Raw genomic sequence first — 20,314 nt, 5'->3', positions numbered from 1 at the left:
CAAAAAATTAGCCGAGCATGGTAACAGACGCCTATAGTCCCAGCTACCGGGGAGGCTGAGGCAGGAGAATGGTGTGAACCCGGGAGGTGGAGCTTGCAGTGAGCCGAGATCGTGACACTACACCTCCAGCCTCGGTAAAGAGCTAAGACTCCATCTCAAAAAAAAAAAAAAAACCCGGAAAAAAAAAAAAAAACCAAAAAAAAAAAAAAAAAGAGGCCGGGGGCAGTGGCTCACACCTGTAATACCAGCACTTTGGGAGGGCAAGGTGGGCAGATCATGAGGTCAAGGGACTGAGACTATCCTGGCCAAAATGGTGAAACCTCGTCTCTACTAAAAAAAAACAAAAATTAGCTGGGTGTGGTGGTGCGTGCCTGTAGTCCCAGCTACTCAGGAGGCTGAGGCAGGAGAATCGCTTGAACCCGGGAGGTGGAGGTTGCAATGAGCCGAGATCACACAATTGCACTCCAGCCTGGCTGACGAGAGAAACAGGAAGGAAGGGAGGGAGGGAAAGAGGAAGGGAGAGAGAGAAGGAGGGAGGGAGAAAGAAAGGAAGGAACCACTGGGCACAGTGGCTCACACCTGTAATCCCAGTACTTTGGAAGGCCAAGATGGGTGGACTGCTTGAGGCCGGAGTTCCAGACCACCCTGGCCAACACGGTGAAATCCCATCTCCACTAACAATACAAAAATGAGCGGGGTGTGGTGGCACACGCCTGTAATACCAGCTATTTGGGAGGCTAGGCAGGAGAATCGCTTGAACCCGGGAGGCAGAGGTTGCAATGAGCCGAGATTGCGCCACTGCACTCCAGCCTGGCGAAAAAGCAAGACTCATCACAAGAAAAAAAAAGAAAAGAAAAGAAAAAAGAAATAAATGTAACACTTTAAACCACAGGAGACAGAATCCAAAAATACTATGTAGTTGGCTGGATGGCCAAGGGTAAGGAATAAATTCAAGAGTGACACATAAATTTCCGGTTTAAGCAATGGGTAGATGTATTATTTAGCTCTAGTGAACGCTGGAGACAGAGTGGGTATAGGAGTATAGAAAGTTAATTAAAAAAAAAAAAAAAAAGAAAGTTAATTAATTTAGGTTTAGGAACATAAAGGTTGGTGTGTCTGTAGCCAGTACGTCTAGTATTCTTGAGGCAGATCCCAGTGAGAAAAAGATTTGGGTATTATTAGCATATACTCAATGACTGGAGCCATAGGAGTGATTAGATCTATCTATACATATCTATACTTCTATATTCCTGTATTAATTGACTCCTTGCTTCGAGAAAAGAAATTAAATAATTTTTTTTTTTAGTAAAATAGAGACGAAGTCTCACTATGTTGCCCGGGCTTGTTTTAAACTCCTGAGCTCAAGTGATCTTCCTGCCTTGGCCTCCCAAAGTGCTGGGATTACAGACGTAAGTCATTGTGCCTGGCCCATCTAAATCTTTTTTTTTTTTTTTTTTTTTTTTTTGACACAAACCCACTTTATTCAGCATTTCCAGCCCACACACTGGGTAGGTCAAACTCACAGACATCGCACGAAAGGCTGGGGACTTGGAAGTGCTGAAAGGCTTCATCTGGAAACAGGCACTGCTCACAAGCCCAGCTGTACCCAAATCTCAACATCTGCCTCCATCTATGTCCCTGACTTTGCAATCTTGTCCCCAGTGCTGAGTTTCTGTCCACTAATTTATCTACACACAAGGATGCTGCAGACAACTGAGCTACTGCTACGAGCTTTGCAAAATTCAACTACTAAAGGAAATGGGAAGAGAGAAAGAGCCAGAGAGAACGGCAAGATGAGACACCATGGCAGGACCTGGAGAGGCTAAATGGGGTTTGCCACCTGCCAGTCCCCTCACCCAGGGAAACGGAGAGAGTTCCTTCTGCAGAGGCAGGTGGAGCACAGGGAGGGCTCCTGGGAGACACAGAAGCAGGGTGGGGGCCAGGAAGGGGGACGTGGACAGAGCCACACTGATAACGCTGGGTGGGGCCCACGCCCACCTCAAGAGGAGGGCCGCTTCCTCAGGAGGCATCAAGGTGCAATCGTCTTCCTTTCTCTTCCCTGAAGCCCTGAGTTCCAGCCTTCACAGAGCCTCATGTGCGTTCTTCTTTCTGGATGCTAACCCCAAATTTGACACTCAACGGTGCACCTCAGGTACCTGCCAAGGATCTGTGGGCCCGCATGGAAGGTGCAGGGTCTGGGTCCCTGGATGACAAGGTGAGGGGCAGATGGGTGACCAAGGAAGGGCATGGCCCAGAGCTGCCGGGACTCATGGAGGATGGGCTGTGGCCAGGACTTCAGGAAGGGTCAGGCACAGGTCAGAAGGATCCTCAGGTCCAGCCTCTACCAGGAGGTGTTTGCAGCCCCCAAAACACTCACACCTCAGAGTAAAGGATAGAGACATTGTTGAAACACACAACTATATAAATGGACCCAAGGCTGGGCGCCTTCCACACTTCCCTGACAGCCACACGCTGACACTTCCCAGGGAGATGAGGATCCATCCTCCTGCCTCCAGCTCTGGGACTGCCGCGGGTTGGCGCCATCACTGCAGCAGCATGCTGAGGCCCAGGTTCCGGTGCTTTGTCTCAGCAGTGATCTGAGCGAGAAGCCCCTCCCTGAGGAGCCCCTCCTCCTTCTTAGCCTCCTGCAGGAAGTGCTCCTCCTCCTCCACAAAGAAGGCCCGCAGCTTCTTGTAGTTGGTCAGTCCTTCTTCCTATGGTCCATCACGTGTCCCTTCCACACTGCAGCGGCTGACTCCGCCTGGTCATGCAGGTCCCGGGCGTCATTCAAGTTCTTTCTCATGATTTCCACAGACTCCTTGTTCTCCTTGCCGCACAGCACCTTCCTCCAGCGCGGCTCCCACTCGGGTGGCTCGAGGCCCGCAGCCAGGCGGCAGGCGGCGCAGAGCGGGCTGGCGTCAGTGCGGCACAGCAGCTGCAGCTAGGCCTCGCTGGCCCGGCCATTGCGCGCCGGCGCCACGGTCACCGCCTCGAGCGCCAGAAGGCGGCGGCTACGCGGGAGCCGGCCAGGCTCCACGGCGTGCTGCCAGCAGTCGTTGGCGCACTCGGGGCACGTGAAGGGCCCATCCTCCTCGGCCCAGAAGCACACCACGCACGCCCAACAGAAGCGGTGGCCGCAGTCGGCGCCCACCGACTCTCAGGGCGCGCGCTGGCACAGCCTCGGCAGGGCCCGCAGGGAGCGCCAGGGCTGCGGGCGGCAGGGTCAGCAAGGGTGCGGGAGCGCCTGGCGGACGGAGACCAGGACGATGACGCCAACGCCAACGCCGGGGACGCTCATCTAAATCTTAAAATGGTTAAAAAAAAAAAAAAAAAAGTAATTTTTAATACCACCTTTTAAATTTTATTTATTTATTTTGGAGACAGGGTCTCACTCTTTCGCCCAGGGTGGAGTGCAGTGGCATGATTATTGCTCACTGTAGCCTCGACCTCCCGGACTCAAGAAATGCTTCTCACCTCAGCCTCCTCAGTAGCTTGGACCACAGGTGTGTCCCACCACATCTAGGCAATTTTTTTATTTGTTGTAGAGACAGATTCTCGCTATGCTTCCCAGGCTGCTTTTGAATGCCTGGCCTCAATAAATTTTCCTGTCTTGGCTTCCCAAGACAGGAAACATCCTTTTATTATTCATTTATATTTAAGAGATGGGATCTTGCTCTGTTGCCCAAGCTACAGTGCAATGGCAAAATCATAGCTCATTACAACCTCAAAATACTGGGCTAAGAGATCCTCCCACCTCAGCCTCCTGAGTAGCTAGAATTATAGGCATCAACCATGGCAGCCGGCTCAAAAGTATCCCTTTAAATAGGAAGCTTAATTAATACAATTTCCATAATACATTTTAAAATGTTTAATTCATGCATAAGACTCCCTTTAAAAATATATCTACTATATAAATGAAATGCCCATGCTAGTCTCAAATCCCTGGGCTCAAGTAGTCTTTCTGCCCTGGCCTCCCAAAGTGCTGGGATAACAGGCATGGGCCACCACACCTGGCTAATACTTTTTTTTTTTAATTTACTTTTTCTTCACCAAAAGCAGGTACTTGAAATACCACTTCTTAAAAGCAGGACAATATATGTACGTAAGTATGTGTGCATATGTACGTAGGTACAAAATTATGCTAGTAAGTAGCACAACTGAGATTTAAACCCCAATCTGACTCCCAAGTCTGTGCTATTAATCACTATGTTTTTCCTCCATGAAAAATACGTAGAGTAAGAATCAGATCTGTAAGGAATACTAATATTTAAAGTACAGACAAGAATACAAAAAGACCTCAGCAGAAACTGGGAAAGGTTAGCCAAATAAGAAAATAAATTTGGCGGGCGCGGTGGCTCAAGCCTGTAATCTCAGCACTTTGGGAGGCCGAGACGGGCGGATCACGAGGTCAGGAGATCGAGACCATCCTGGCTAACACAGTGAAACCCCGTCTCTACTAAAAAATACAAAAAAACTAGCCGGGCGAGGTGGCACGCGCCTCTAGTCCCAGCTACTCGGGAGGCTGAGGCAGGAGAATGGCATGAACCCAGGAGGTGGAGCTTGCAGTGAGCCGAGATCCGGCCACTGCACTCCAGCCTGGGCGACAGAGCAAGACTCCGTCTCAAAAAAAAAAGAAAATAAATTTGCGTGGTTATCATATAACACAAGTTAAGAAAAATATTTCCAGAGAAGAAACATCTAACTTTTGAAAAAAAGTTATAAACAATATACTTTAAATAAGCTGGACCGTTTTTCATAGTGAATTTTTCAATTGCAACACAGGATTTTTTCTCATGCCTGTAATCCCAGCACTTTGGGAGGCTGAGGTGGGAGGACTGCTTGAGGCAAAGAGTTCGAGACCAGCCTCGGTAATACAAGGAGATCCTTTCTCTACAAAAAATAAAAAGTTAGCCAGGTGTGGTGGCGCATGCCTGTAGTCCCAGCTGGTTGGGAGGCTGAGGTGGAAGAACGACTTGAGCCTAGGAGATTGAGGCTGCAGTGAGCCATAATCACACCACTGCACTTCAGCAATGAAGTGCAATCTTACTCTGGGTGACAGAGTAAGATCCTGTCTCAAAAAAAAAAGAACACAGGGTTTTTTTTTACTTGACAATTTGTCCTAAGAGGAACATACTACATTCATGGTATCAGTGATGGTTTCCAGTCTCCAACTTTTGAATATATTTTTTTTCCAAATGTGTGTGTGTGTGTGTGTTCCTCTCTTCGTGAGAGAGACAGACTGTTTAATGATTCATTCATTCATTCAGAGAGGGGGTTCTTGCTGTGTTGCCTGGGGCTTAATCAATCCTCCCGCCCCAACCTCCTGAGTAGCTGGGATTACAGGTGTACCACCAAAACCAGCTTTTTAGAATTTAGAAGGCATTTGTTGCTGGGGGAAGCCAAGTAAAACTTGACTTTTTACAAGTAAATGACAATTTAAAAATAAAAAAAAAGAAACTATTCAGGTTCTCTGGTTAATCCATAAAAAACCATATAACTCGTAATGAGATACTACTAGTACTTTCTACCTAAATAGCAGTCACCCAGCAGAATGGAGAATTCCATTCTCCAAATCACAGAAACAGATTACTCTTATTATTATTATTACTACTATTATTTTTGAGACAGAGTCTTGCTTTGTCGCCCAGGTAGGCTGGAGTGCAGTGGAGTGATCTTTGATCACTGCAAGCTCTGCCTCCCAGGTTCACACCATTCTCTTACCTCAGCCTCCTGAGTACCTGGGAGTACAGATGCCCGCCACTACGCCTGGCTAATTTTTTGTATTTTTTGGTACAGACAGGGTTTCACTGTATTAGCCAGGATGCTCTCGATCTCCTGACCTGGTGATCTGCCCGCCTCGGCCTCCCAGAGTACTGGGATTAAAGGCGTGAGCCACCGCCCCTGGCCTGATTATTGTCCACTGAAAGGGGAATTCTCCCCTAGCCTTTGTAGCAAGGCAATTTCTTCAAGATTAAAAGTAGCTTCTGCAAGACAACTGCTACTGAATGTTTTAAAGCAACAAAAAGAAAGGTAAATCAATTACCTTCTACCACTCTTTCACTATTTAGCATCTATCTGTTTATAGAGGACTTTATTTTATTTTATTTATTTTTTTTGAGACGGAATCTCGCTCTGTCTCCCAGGCAGGAGTTCAGTGGCATGATCTTGGCTTACTGCAACCTCTGCCTCCCGGGTTCACGTCATTCTCCTGCCTCATCCTCCCAGGTAGCTGGGACTACAGGTGCCCACCACCACGCCTGGCTAATTTTTGTATTTTTTAGTAGAGATGGGGTTTCACCATGTTAGCCAGGATTGTCTCGATCTCCTGACCTCGTGATCTGCCCACCTCGGCCTCTCAAAGTGCTGGGATTACAGGCGTGAGCCATGGCCCCCAGCCTTTATTGTTTTAAGAGATAGGTTTGCTGGGAGCGGTGGCTCACACCTGTAATCCCAGCCCTTTGGGAGGCCGAGGCGGGCAGATCACGAGGTCAGGAGATTGAGACCATCCTGGCTAACATGATGAAACCCTGTCTCTATTAAAAATATAAAAAATTACCCGGGCGTGGTGGTGGGCGCCTGTAGTCCCAGCTATATGGGAAGCTGAGGCAGGAGAATGGCGTGAACCTGGGAGGCGGAGCTTGCAGTGAGCAGACGGCGCCACTGCACTACAGCCTGGGCGACAGTGAAACTCTGTCTCAAAAAAAAAAAAAAAAAAGAGGCAGGGTCTCACTTTGCACCCAGGCTGGAATGCAGTGTCATGTTCATAGTTCACTGCAACCTCTAACTCCTGGGCTCGAGCAATCCTCTTGCCTCAGCCTCCCAAGTAGACAGGAATACAGGAACATGCCACCACACCTGGCTAATTTTTTTTTTTTTTTTTGGAGACAGAGTCTTGCTTTGTTGCCCAGGATGGAGTGCAATGGCGCGATCTCGGCTCACTGCAACCTCCACCTCCCAGGTTCAAGTGATTCTTGTGCCTCAGCCTCCCAAATAGCTGGACTACAGGTGTGCACCACCACACCTGGCTAATTTTTTGTATTTTAGTGGACACCAGGTTACACCATGTTGCACAGGGTGGTCTTGAACTCCTGAGCTCAGGCAATTCACCTGCCTCGGCCTCCCAAAATGCTAGGATTACAGGCGTGAGTCACTGCAGCCGACCCTGGCTAATTTTTAACTTTTTATAGAGACGGTGTCTCATTATGCTGCCTCAAGTGATCCTCCCACATCAGCCTCCCAAAGTGCTAGAATTATAGGCATGCCTGGCCTATACTGGACATTTAAACATCAAAGCTAATGCTATACAATTATTAAAATGACACTGGGGAAGACAGTAACTCTGAGTCTCTAGTTCCCACATAACACATATCAACTACGATAACAAAACTAAAAATCCACAGACAACACATGTAACAAGTAAGTGACAAAATGGTCTCATGATTTCCAAAACATGAGCAAAGGCTGGGCGCGGTGGGTCATGCCTGTAATCCCAGCACTGTGGGACGGTGGATCACCTGAGGTTGAGAGTTCGAGACCAGCCTGACGAACATGTAGAAACCCTGTCTCTACTAAAAATACAAAAAAAAAATTAGCTGGGCATGGTGGTGGTGCATGCCTGTCATCCCAGCTACTTGGGAGACTGAGGCAGGAGAATCACTTGAACCCAGGAGGCAGAGGTTGTGGTGAGCCAAGATCCTGCCATTGCACTCTAGTCTGGGCAACAAGAGCAAAACTCCTCAAAAAAAAAAAAAAAAAAAGAGCAGGGAAGGATAAATTCTTTTATCTATGTGGGGGAATTTGCTAGTCCTAAGAACAGGCGATTCAGGGACCTAGTCTTTCAGGTCTGCCATCTTGAAAACTTAATGAAAAGCTACCTGGAAGGCGTATTCTCAAACAAATTGTTGACAACAGCAGCTGAACCTGGGAGGATTTTTATATACTTGAGGGTGATTATGAGGAGCCAGAGTTAAGGTCTGCGGGGACTGGAGCAAGCTGGGCCCTATATGAACTTTCTAAACTAACAGCCAATGCTCACTTTCTGGGACAAAGCCCCATACTGAGGAGAAACTGCTGGACAGAGGATCTAAACTAAGGATGCCAAGAATAACAGGATCAAAGAAAAAAAAAAAAAACAGAGAAAAGTGAGGAAAGACACAGCTAGAGCTCAGAAAGTAGACCTTTTTTAAAAAACAGCTTTACTCAGATATAATTTACAGACTATATTTTAAGCACTAACAAAAATAACAGAAGCAGCAGCTCTAGAGCTGTGATGCCAGAAGTATTCTCACCAATGCCTTCCCATCTACAGTTCAAAAAGTTTAACTTAATCTAAAAATGAGCAACAGAAAAGATCACACTCAACTCTCACAGAAAGTAGTTAGGAAGGAAAAAAAGAAGCAGCAGCAGAATAAGCTGGGAGCAGTGGCACATGCCTGTAATCCCAGTTACTCAGGAGGCTGATGAGAGAGGATCCCTTAAGGCCAGGAGTTAGAGGCTGCAATGTGCAATTAATGTGTCTGTGAATAGCCAAGGCACTCCAACACTGGCAACATGGCGGGACCCTGTCTCTTAAAAAAAAAAATTTTTGGCAGACACGGTGGCTGATGCCTGTAATGCCAGCACTTTGGGAGGCCTAGGTGGGCGGATCATTTGAGGTCAAGAGTTCTAGACAGCCTGGCCAACATGGTGAAACCCCATCTCTACTAAAAATACAAAAATTAGCTGGGCGTGGTGCCGGTGCCTGTAATCCCAGCTACTCTGGAGGTTGAGGCAGGAGAATTGCTTGAACCTGGGAGGCAGAGGTCGCAGTGAGCTGACATCATACTACTGCACTCTAGCATGGGCCACAGAGATTGACTCCGTCTCACAAAAATAAAAATAAAAATAAAAAAGCAGACTATCTCCACCAATAAAGTGATCTAGAAAAGCTTATCCACAAAACAAATAAAAGCATATCATTTTGAATGAACTCAAACAAACATATATGGCTGGGCACGGTGGCTCATGCCTATAATCCCAGTCCTTAGGAAAGCTGAGGCAGACAGATCACTTGAGGTCAGCAGTTCGAGACCAACCTGGCCAACATGGTGAAACCCCATCTCTACTAAATATACAAAAATTAGCCAGGTATGGTGGTACATACCTGTAATCCCAGCTACTCTGGAGGCTGAGGCATAAGAATCACTTGAACGTAAGAGGAGGAGGTTGCAGTGAGCCGAGATCTTGCCACTGCACTCCAGCCTGGGTGATAAGAGTGAAACTGCGTCTCAAAAAAAAAAAAAAAAAAAAAAAGAAATAAAATAAAATATACAGATAAATTATATATCGGCTGGGCACAGTGGCTCTCGCCTGTAATCCCAGCACTTTGGGAAGCAGAGGCAAGTGGATTGCTTGAGCTCAGGATTAAGAGCAGCCTGGGCAACTTAGAGAGATCCCATCTCTACAAAAATGAAACTTAGCCAGGCATGGTAGCACGCACCTGTGGTCTCAGGTACTCAGGAGGCTGAGGTGGGAGGATCACTTGAACCTGGAAGGTGAAGGCTGCAGTGAGCCAAGATCATGCCACTGCACTCCAGCCTGGGTGACAAAGACCCCATCTCAGAAAAAAAAAAAATATATATATAAAATATATATATTAAATACATAAATAATACATAAAAGTTTTTAAAATTATATATATACACACACAAACACAGATTCTTTTTTTTTTTTTTTTTTTTTTTTTAGAGAAAGGGTCATACTCAGCTGGGTGCGGTGGCTCACACCTGTAATCCCAGCACTTTGGGAGGCCAAGGCGGTCAGATCACGAGGTCAGGAGTTTGAGACCAGCCTGACCAATATGGTGAAACCCTGTTTCTACTAAAAGTACAAAAACTAGCAGGGTGTAGTGGCACACAGCACATGTAGGCTGAGGCAGGAGAATCGCTTGAACCCAGGAGGCAGAGGTTGCAGTGAGCCGAGATTGTACCACTACACTCAAGCCTGGGCAATAGAGGGAGACTCTCAAAAAAAAAAAAGTCCTGGGTGACTCTATCACCCAGGATAGAGTACAGCGTCATGATCATAGCTCATTGTAACCTCTAGCTCCTGGACTCATAAAGTTCTCCCACTTCAGCCTCCCAAGTAGCTGGGACTACAGGCACACACCACCACCTCTGGCTAATTTTTAAATTTTTTGTAGAGACAGGGTCTCGCTACGTTGCCCAGGCTTGTCTTGAACTCCTGGGCTCAAGCAATCCTCCTGACTTAGCTCCTAGAGTGCTGAGATTACAGGTGTGAGCCACTATGCCTGCTGAAAGAAAAAATTTTAATGCTATGGTGAAGAATAAAAATCAAATTAAGAAAAACTTTTCAGTTTTTCAATGAGATAAAATAACTCAAGAAAGAAGTAGAAATAAAAGATAACTTCACAAACGAAGACTATATGAGAAAGAGTAAAAGATCAAATAAACACAACAGATTTCTTAAAAATGGGAAATTTTGAGGCATGTGTAGTGGTGCATGCCTACAGTCCCAGCTATAGGAGCTCAAAGCTATCAAGTGCCATGATTACATCTGTGAATAGCCACTGCACTCCCATGTGGGCAACACAGCACGATCCTATCTCTTAAAAAAAAGAGAAATTTTGAAAACTGAATAAGGAAAAAGATGAAAAAGATTAGATGTGACAAAGGAGATTCGAAAAAGAGAGCCAACATATGCACAACAAGAGTCCTTAAAGAAGAAAACCAAAGCAACTGGAAAACCAAACGCTAAAAATTGTAATTCAAGAAAATTTTGATGAAACTTTTAAAAAATACATATGAAACTACAAATTGAAAGCGCACACTGAGTACCCAGAAAAACTGACAAAAAACACCACAAAAATATATTCTAGTAAAACCACTGATTTTTAAAGGAAATCACTTAGAAAAAAGATTTTAAGAAAATCACATATAAAGAAAAAAGATTAGACTGGCATCTCACTTTTTATAGCGATGCTTTGTTCCAAAAACTGTAAAGTAAGATACTTAAGACAATGAAGGAAAGAAAATGTGAACCAAGAATTTTATATACAGCCAAAATAATTTTCAGGTATAAAGTCACATATAAGATATTATCAGCCGGGCGCAGTGGCTCAAGTCTGTAATCCCAGCACTTTGGGAGGCTGAGGCGGGCGGATCACAAGGTCAGGAGGTCAAGACCATCCTGGCTAACACGGTGAAACCCCGTCTCTACTAAAAATACAAAAAAATTAGCCGGGCGCGGTGGCAGGCGCCTGTGGTCCCAGCTACTCGGGAGGCTGAGGCAGGAGAATGGCGTGGGCCTGGGAGGCAGAGCTTGCAGTGAGCTGAGATCCGGCCACTGCACTCCAGCCTGGGTGACAGAGCGAGACTCCGCCTCAAAAAAAAAAAGATATTATCAATAGGCAGTACTGTTTCCATAAGTCCTTTCTCAGGAATCTACCCAATAACAAGTCACAAACAACAAAAATGACTGGAGACACTGACATAAGAACTGATGGCACTGATTATTGGTGGATGTTAGCATCACAAAAAGAACTAGACACATATATCTCCTGCCAGAAGCACACCACCTATGAAGCAGTTCTGCCCTAAACAAACAAACAAACAAATCTGAATATTCAGAAAATATAGAAGACAGAGGAACATGTTAAATGACATCATGGGGAAGCAATACTCTAGATTTATGACAATGTAGTTTCTTAAACAAAAAAAGCTATAAAAAATACATAAAGGAGAAATCTATATATTAAAAGCAACTTAATAATCACACAATGTAAAAATCTTATTTGGACCCAGATTCAAGAAAACAAACAATACAAGAAAATAAATATTTCTAAGACAACTGATAATGTAAAATTAATATTTTGAAATATTAATTTTTTAGAAGGGATAACAGTATTGTTGGTTTTTTTTTTAAATCCTTTTCTTTTAGAGATACATATCCAAACATTTATGGATATAATAATATGATATCTAGGGTTTGCATCAAAATAATTCTGAAAAAGGAGGTAGGTTAGCATATAGATAAAATAATTATTGAAGCTGGAGGATGAATACATAGGGGTTCCTTACGTGATTCTATCAACTTTTGTACGTGTTTGACATTTTCTATAAAAGGTTATTTCTTTTTTTTTTTTTTTTGAGACAGAGTCTCACTCTGTCATCCAGGCTGGAGTGAGTGGCATGATCTCAGCTCACCACAACCTCCAACCCTGGGTTCAAGCGATTCTCCTGCCTCAGCCCCCTGAGCAGCTGGGATTACAGGCACCCACCACCACACCGGCTAATTTTTATATTTTTAGTAGAGATGGGGTTTCACCATGTTGACCAGGCTGGTCTTGAATTCCTGACCTCAGGCAATCCACCTGCTTTGGCCTCCCAAAGTGCTGGATTACAGCCGTGAGCCACCGCACCCAGCCAAAAGATATTTTTTGAGAAAGAAAAAGACACATGGATTTAGTATTCTGATTTAGTAATTTAATAAAAATTTGCAGTTTTATAACACAACTCTAAAATATTACCCTCTCTTACCCATAGAAATTCATTTTGTTTCAACTTTTATATTTTCCAGATCACATTTTCAAAGTCTTAAAAAAAAAAATGATAACATCTGATAGAGGTCAGGTGTGATGGCTCACACCTGTAATCCCAGCACTTTGGCAGGCTACAAGGCCGGGGTGGGGTCGGGGGGGGGAATTCCTTGAGCCCAGGAGTTCAAGACCAGCCTGGGCTACATGGTGAAATCTCATCTCTACAAAATATGCAAAAAATTAGCTGGGCATTGTGGCACGTGCCTGTAGTCCCAGCTACTCAAGAGGCTGGGGTGGGAGAATCACCTGAGCCCAGGAAGTCAAGAATGCAGTGAGCCATGATTGTCCCACTGTACTCCAGCCTGGGCATAACAGGGAGACCCTGTCTCAAGACAAACAAACAAAACTGATAAAATCTATCCTGACTTACCAGGTCACAGGATTACAGGTGTGAGCCACCACACCCAGCCTTACAACTCAATTTTGAGAATGACTATGAAATCTGGTCCACAAAGGACAATATAATTTTCGTTCAGTGATTCACCCCCATAATTTCAATTAGAGAAAGCATGAAAAAAAGACTTACCTGTTTTATGTGTGGATTCATGGCCATTTCAGTTACATTCTTTTTGGTCTCACAGAAAATAATAGCCCTCCCTTCAGACCCACTATAGACTTGAAGGACATCTCCAATAACTGCCGGCCTCTGAGACCAATGACACTGGATGGCCAAATGCTTTGAAGAAAGAAAATATCACAGTATTTGTTTCATTAAAATTATTTTAAAATACTTCTCTTGTGTAGTTTTTCTATCCGGTCACAAATTAGCCTTCCTGGGAGACTGTAAGACAAAGACTCTCCTCAGCAGCACTTAAAAACAATATAGTAAATGGCCATCAATAAACTGATGAAAGAATAAACAAACTGCAGTATATTCAAACAGAATACCATTCAGCAATTAAAAGAAACTAACTACTGATATACATGGAACAATATGAACCTTAAAAAAAATGCCGAATGGCCGGGCGCGGTGCCTCAAGCCTGTAATCCCAGCACTTTGGGAGGCCGAGACGGGCGGATCACGAGGTCAGGAGATCGACACCATCCTGGCTAACACGGTGAAACCCCGTCTCTACTAAAAAATACAAAAATCTAGCCGGGCGAGGTGGCGGGCGCCTGTAGTCCCAGCTACTCTGGAGGCTGAGGCAGGAGAATGGCGTAAACCCGGAAGGCGGAGCTTGCAGTGAGCTGAGATCCAGCCAATGCACTCCAGCCCCGGCAACAGAGCGAGACTCCGTCTCAAAAAAAAAAAAAAAAAAAAAAATGCCGAATAAAGTCTTAACAGAAAATGAGCACACACAGTATAATTTCATTTATATGAAGTTCCAGAACAGGCAAAACCAATCAATTGCGGAAGAAAAATCAGAACACTGGTTGTCTCTGAACCGGGGATACCGACTGGGAAGGGGCATGAGGGAACTTTCTAGGATGATGGCAATATTGATATGGTGATAAGGGTTTGGGTTACACACATATGAATTTTTCAAAAATAGGCAAATGTACACAAGATTTTGCATTTCATTGTACATAATAAAAATTATAATATGAATGAACCTCAAAAACATTACGCTAAATGAATGAAATGACATAAAAAGTCACATATGGTATGATTACATTTACAGTCACGCATTGCTTAATGGCAGGGATACGTTCTGAGAAATGTATTGTTAGGCGGCTTCATCATTATGCAAATATCAGAGCGTACGTACACAAACCTAGGGTATAGCCTACTACACACACCTAGGCTATATGATATGTCCTATCGCTCCTAGGCTACAAACCTAAACAGCATGTTACTGTACTGAACACTGTAGGCAATGGTAAGTATGTGTGTCTCTAAACATATCTAAACACAGAAAAGGTACAGTAAGAACACGGCATAAAAGATAAAAACTGATACACCTGTATAGGACAGCTCCATTATAATCTTATGGGACCACCATCGAATATGTACCACCATATACATGGTCCATCACTGACTAAAACATTGTTATGCAGCACATGACTGTACACGAAATATCCAAAACAGGTATATCCATTGAGACAAAAAGCAGATTAGTGATTGACAGTGGATAAAGAAAGGAGGGAATGGAGGTTGGGTACAGTGGCTCACGCCTGTAATCCCAGCACTTTGGGAGGCCAAGGCCAGCGGATCACCTGAGGTCAGGAGTTCGAGACCAGCCTGGGCAACATGGTGAAACCCCATCTCTACTAAAAATACAAAAACTTAATTGTGGGCACCTGTAGTCCCAGCTATACCCGGGAGGTGGAGGTTGCAGTGAGCCAAGATCACGCCACTGAACTCCAGCCTGGGCAACAGAGCTAAACTCCATCTCAAAAAAAAAAAAAGGAAAAAGGAGGGAATGGGGAGTAACTGCTTACTGGTTGTGGGGTTTCCTTTTGGGGTGATGAAAATGTTTGGAACTAGATAAAAATGATGGCTGTACATTGTAAATGTACTACATGACACTGAATTGTACACTTTAAAATGGTTAGTTTTAGTTACGTGAATTTTACCTCAATTTTAAAAATTGTAAATATGGCACTCTACTTAAAGATATATATAGGCAGGGCATGGTGGCTCACGCCTGTAATCCCAGCACTTTGGGAGGCTGAGGCAGATGGATCACCTGAGGTCAGGAGTTCAAACCAGCCTGGCCAACGTGGTGAAACCCCATCTCTACTAAAATACAAAAATTAGCTGGGCATGGTGGCAGGCGCCTGTAATCCCAGCTACTCAGGAGGCTGAGGCAGGAGAATCGCTTGAACCCGGGAGGCAGAGGTTGCAGTGAGCCGAGACTGTGCTATTGCACTCCAGCCTGGGCGACAAGAAAACAAAAACAAAAACCCAACATGAAAAAACAAGAAAATCCACCACATCTTTGAGTGGTGTTAACAGTACAAAAATAAAAATAAAAACCACAGGGATGCAAATCAACAAAACAGACTATGGGAAACTCATAAGACAAATGAGTTTTTCTGTTGTTTTTTTCTGAGATGGAGTCTCACACTGTCGCCCAGGCTAGAGTTCAGTGGCACGATCTCAGCTCATTGCAACCTCCGCCTCCCGGGTTCAAGCGATTCTCCTTTCTCAGCTTCCCAAGTAGCTGGGACTACAGACATGTGCTACCATGCCTTGCTAATTTTTACATTTTTAGTAGAGACAGGGTTTCACCACATCGGTCAGGCTGGTCTGAAACTCCTGATCTCAGGTGATCTACCGGCCTCGGCCTCCCAAAGTGCTGGGATTACAGGTGTGAGCCACTGTGCCTGGCCAACAAATGAGTTTTTTCAACAGAAAATTGCAAAGAAAAAGAAGGAACTATAGATTATAAAATGTTTAAGACTCATATCAATCAGTAGCAATGTAAGAATTCTATTTGGATCCAGATTCAAACAAACTATTTAAAAAAGACAGCAATGGCAATATGCACACTAGGTATTTAATGATATTAAAGAATTACTAGGCCAGGTGCAGTGGCTCAGGCCTGTAATCCCAGCACTTCGACAGACAGACCAATGCAGGCAGGTCACATGAGGTCATGAGTTCGAGACCAGCCTGGCCAACATGGTGAAAACCTGTCTCTACTAAAAATACAAAAAATTAGCCAGGTGTGGTGGTGGGCGCCTGTAATCCCAGCTACTCGGGAGGCTGAAGCAGAAGAATCGCTTGAACCAGGGAGGCAGAAGTTGCAACGTGCTGAGATTATACCACTGCACTCCAGCCTGGGCAACAAGAGTGAAACTCCATCTCAAAAAAAAAGAAAAAAAAATTACTGTTTTTCTTCTACTGTGATAATGACTCTGGTTTTAAAGAGTCCTTAGTTATCATTTTAGAAATATATACAATTACTTGAAGATGAAATGATGACTGGGATTGTTCCAAATGCAGGGGTGAAGAAAAGATCATTGTTAAAGACTGGTAATAGGTAATGTGTTCTTTATACTGTTCAATCTTTCTATTCAATTTACTATTCAATTTTATATGTTTGAAAATGTCCTTATCAATGTTTTTTTACTGACATATTCTACATTCTTACTGCAAAACTTTCAACCATTACAAAATATACAAAGCTGCTCTTTTAGTCTTATTCTTTTTTTTTTTTTTTGAGACAGTCTCAATCTGTTGCCCAGGCCGGAGTGCAGTGGTACGATCTCAGCTCACTGAAACCTCCATCTCTGTCTCAAAACAACAACAACAACAACAAAACCGCATACCTTTCAGAAGCTTTCTAGTCTCTTCAGAAATAGGAAAATTGGAGAAGGCTCCTTCTTTCCGTTCACGTGTTAAGGTCTGTAAAAATGAAACCAATGGCCTAAATAATATAATTTATATTCAACTCTTCTTCATTTACTGTTTTTAATTTTGTACAGATTCACTTACAAGGAAACTTAGTGGAACACTCTTTTTTTTTCTTTTGTTTTTGAGACAGGGTCCCACTCTGTTGCCTAGGTTGGAGTGCAGTGACACCATTCACAGGTCACTGTGGCCTCAACCGCCGGGCTCAAATCCTTCCCACTTCAGCCTTCCAGGTAGCTAGGACCACAATCGCACACCACCATGCTCACTTAGTTTTTTATTTTTCGTAGAAACAGGGTCTCACCATGTTACCCAGGCTGGTCTGAAACTCCTGGCCTCAAGAAATTCTCTTGGCCAGGCGCAGTGGCTCATGCCTGTAATCTCAGCACTTTGGGAGGCTGAGGCAGGTGGATCACCTGAGGTCAGGAGTTCAAGACCAGCCTGACCAACATGGAGAAACCCTGTCTCTACTAACAATACAAAATTAGCCAGGTGTGGTGGTGCATGCCAATAATCCCAGCCGGGAGGCTGAGGCAGGAGAATCGCTTGAACCCAGGAGGCGGAGGTTGTGGTGAGCCAAGATCACGCCATTGCACTCCGGTCAGGGCAACAACAGAGAAACTCCATCTCAAAAAAAAAACGAAAGAAAGATCCTCCTGCCTTGGCCTCCCAAACTGCTGGGATTACAAGCATAAGCCACTATGCCCAGCCAAAAAGGTTATTTATTAATCCAAATCACACAGATGTAGACAAAATTATAAAGATTAACACAAGCCCATAAACTAAGCTAAAAGAAATTACACAATGAGGAATGTAAAAGTTTTTCTGAAAATAAGTTAAAAATTTATTCTATAGCTTTTGAAAGCTTTTTTTATTTAGGTTGCTAATACAAGAGAAAGTTACTGTAAGCTTGAAGATTTCCTTAACATATATACAGGTTAGCATGATATCATTTAACATTTATTGAAAACTCTGTACACTAATGTGCACATAGAACAAAAACAGTATGTCTACCCAGTAAGTTTTACTGTTCATGTGTTTAAAGAAACACACACTAACAATTTCAAACATGGAATTAGATAAAAAATAATTTCAAATTCAAATTGCATGCCATTTAAACAAACCTCAATGCTGCTGTTACCTTTTTATGATTAAAAAAAAAATTACAAAAATAAACAATGTTGGACAGGCATGGTGGCTCATGCCTGTAATTCCAGCACTTCGGGAGGCCAAGGTGGTACGATCACTTAAGCCCAGGAGTTCAAGACTAGCCTGGGCAACACAGTGAGACCCCATCTCTACAAAACACAAACAAACAAAAACTACACTGTCATTGTAGAAACTATTGAAACTGGTAAGGCCCAGGGGTTTATGTCTGTAATCCTGGCACTTCAGGAGGCCAAGGCTCAAGCAATCCTCCCATCTCAGCATTCCAAAGTGCTAGGATTACAGGCATGAGCCACTGCAGCTAGCCACCAGACCAGTATTCTAATAATGCTCCATTTCTTTTAGTTGGTAATCCAATCTGTTTCCAAATCTCTGGTTATCTTTCATAGTTAAAGGGCCGTCAACACATATTTCTGGAGAATTTACAATGTGAAAGCCACCAATTTACAACAATATAGTGAAACAAAAGGATGGACAAAGATTTGGTGATTTTCCTCAAGAACTTTTCGGAAATATGTGGCATACATATAGGAAAAATGAACTAATTTTACATAGAAACGCATAATAAATGTCAATCAAATGATAAAGATAGCCACTGAAACTAGGTAACTGTACGCTAGGGTTGTTAGGAAAGACATAAACTAGGCCTTGACAGGAGGACAGGATTTGGATGTAAAACATAAGAATTTCAAAAGAAGCCTTTTTAAAAATACCTGCTTGGTTTTCTGCTTACACTCTAGGTACCTTCAGTAGTCAAATTCACAGAGCGAAAGTAGAATGGTGGTTACTGGGAGTGGAAGGAGAAAGGAATGAGAAGTGGGTGTTTAATGGGCACAGAGTTTCAGTCTGGGACAATGAAAAGTTCTGGAGATGGATGGCGGTGACAGCTGCAAAACGATGTAAATATACTTAATGTCACAGAGCTATATACTTAAAAATGGTTAAAATGATAAATGTTATGTATATTTTAGCACAATAAAAGTGTTAGCTGGAATGGCAAGTTTACCTTAGTGATAAGGTCAGAGAGGTAGATTCTGCTTTCTAAGGCTATACAAAGTAAATCTCATTCTTTGGTTGAATGTCAGCCTCCGAATACTGCCACCTTAGCCTCTTCAGCTGATTTCTTTTTTCCAGGTCAAATGTCTCCAGTAATAATTTTACCTGGGCATTTTTCAGCACCTTGTGATCCTCTGAGCGTTTCAGGATGTTTTTTCCTTTTCCTACCTTTTTTTTTTTTTTTTTTTTTTTTTTTTTTGGGGCCATGGGGGTGGGAGGAGGAAAGACTACAACTCCTCTAGAGGCTCCTTGAGAGCAGGGACCATTTCTTTACTTATTTAGTTTAACCTCCTTGGTGCTCAGCAAAGAGTATGGTACAAATTAGGTTCAATAAACACCTGCGGATTGAATGAAAATACTGACCGTAAAAGCTATTAATAATGCAAACCACACGATCTCCATCACTGACAAATCCTGGCAAGGCTCATTGTGACACTTTTCCTTAAGCCTCTATAGTTATTGAGGTTTGTAAACCTAAGATCGCTTTCCCCAGGATTCTTGCACAGGGGACAGGGTGACAGAAGCAACACATATTCAAAGCAATCATTTGTTCTTAATCATCTTCTAAGAGGGCCAATGAGAACGAAATGACAGGCGTCACTGCTTAAGGAGAGAAAGAACAGATTCCACGGTGATGGGAGCTTGAGTCTGCCCATCTCTGAGATTCAGGCGCCAACGGGAAGGGCTGAGGGGCCATGCGGGGGGGAGGCCCAAAGCCCAGGGCCATCTTTATCCAGGTTGGGAGTGTGGAAGTGGAAACGGCTCCTGAGCGACCTCAGAGGGCCGAGGGCGACGCGAAGGGAGGCCCTCAGATGATCCGGCCCGGTTCTGACAGGCCATCATCAGGGACAGACAGTTCCCCTCCCCGCCCAAGCCGGCGCAGCCCAAAAGGAGGCGCGGCCCATGCTCAGCGCACCTTTTGCCTCTCCTTCTTCTGGCTCTCGGATTCCTCCAAGGGTGCTTCCAGCTCCATAATGTCCCCCCAGAGGAGTTTCCCAGGCATTACTGGCCACCGCCGCCTCCCTCCGGGCACAGTGGCCACAACCACCTACTGGCAGCGACAGCGTGAAAGGAAGCGGGGGCAGGGCGGCCGCCGGCCTTGGCCGTGCGTCACTTCCGGGACACGCACCGCACGGCGGGGAAAAATAATCCCGGATACTCTCGGTTTAAGTCCTTCCATTGCGCCGCAACTTCTC

General features: G+C 44.2%; 1 pseudogene across 1 annotated transcript; it reads right to left on the bottom strand.

Moving 5' to 3' along the window:
• Positions 1-1,424: 1,424 nt before the first annotated feature.
• Positions 1,425-20,233, bottom strand: LOC113223341 (annotated as a pseudogene). Its single transcript, XR_003308700.2, has 3 exons — positions 20,035-20,233; positions 16,814-16,889; positions 1,425-3,304 (listed from the first exon to the last, which is right to left on the bottom strand). The product of XR_003308700.2 is annotated as an E3 ubiquitin-protein ligase RNF187-like (transcript).
• Between the last annotated feature and the right edge of the window lie 81 nt (positions 20,234-20,314).

This window comes from Piliocolobus tephrosceles, chromosome 9, assembly GCF_002776525.5.
Source record: "Piliocolobus tephrosceles isolate RC106 chromosome 9, ASM277652v3, whole genome shotgun sequence".
NCBI classification, from domain to species: domain Eukaryota; kingdom Metazoa; phylum Chordata; class Mammalia; order Primates; family Cercopithecidae; genus Piliocolobus; species Piliocolobus tephrosceles.
Note: the sequence above shows the minus strand (reverse complement) of the source record. Positions and strands in the feature narration are given on the sequence as shown.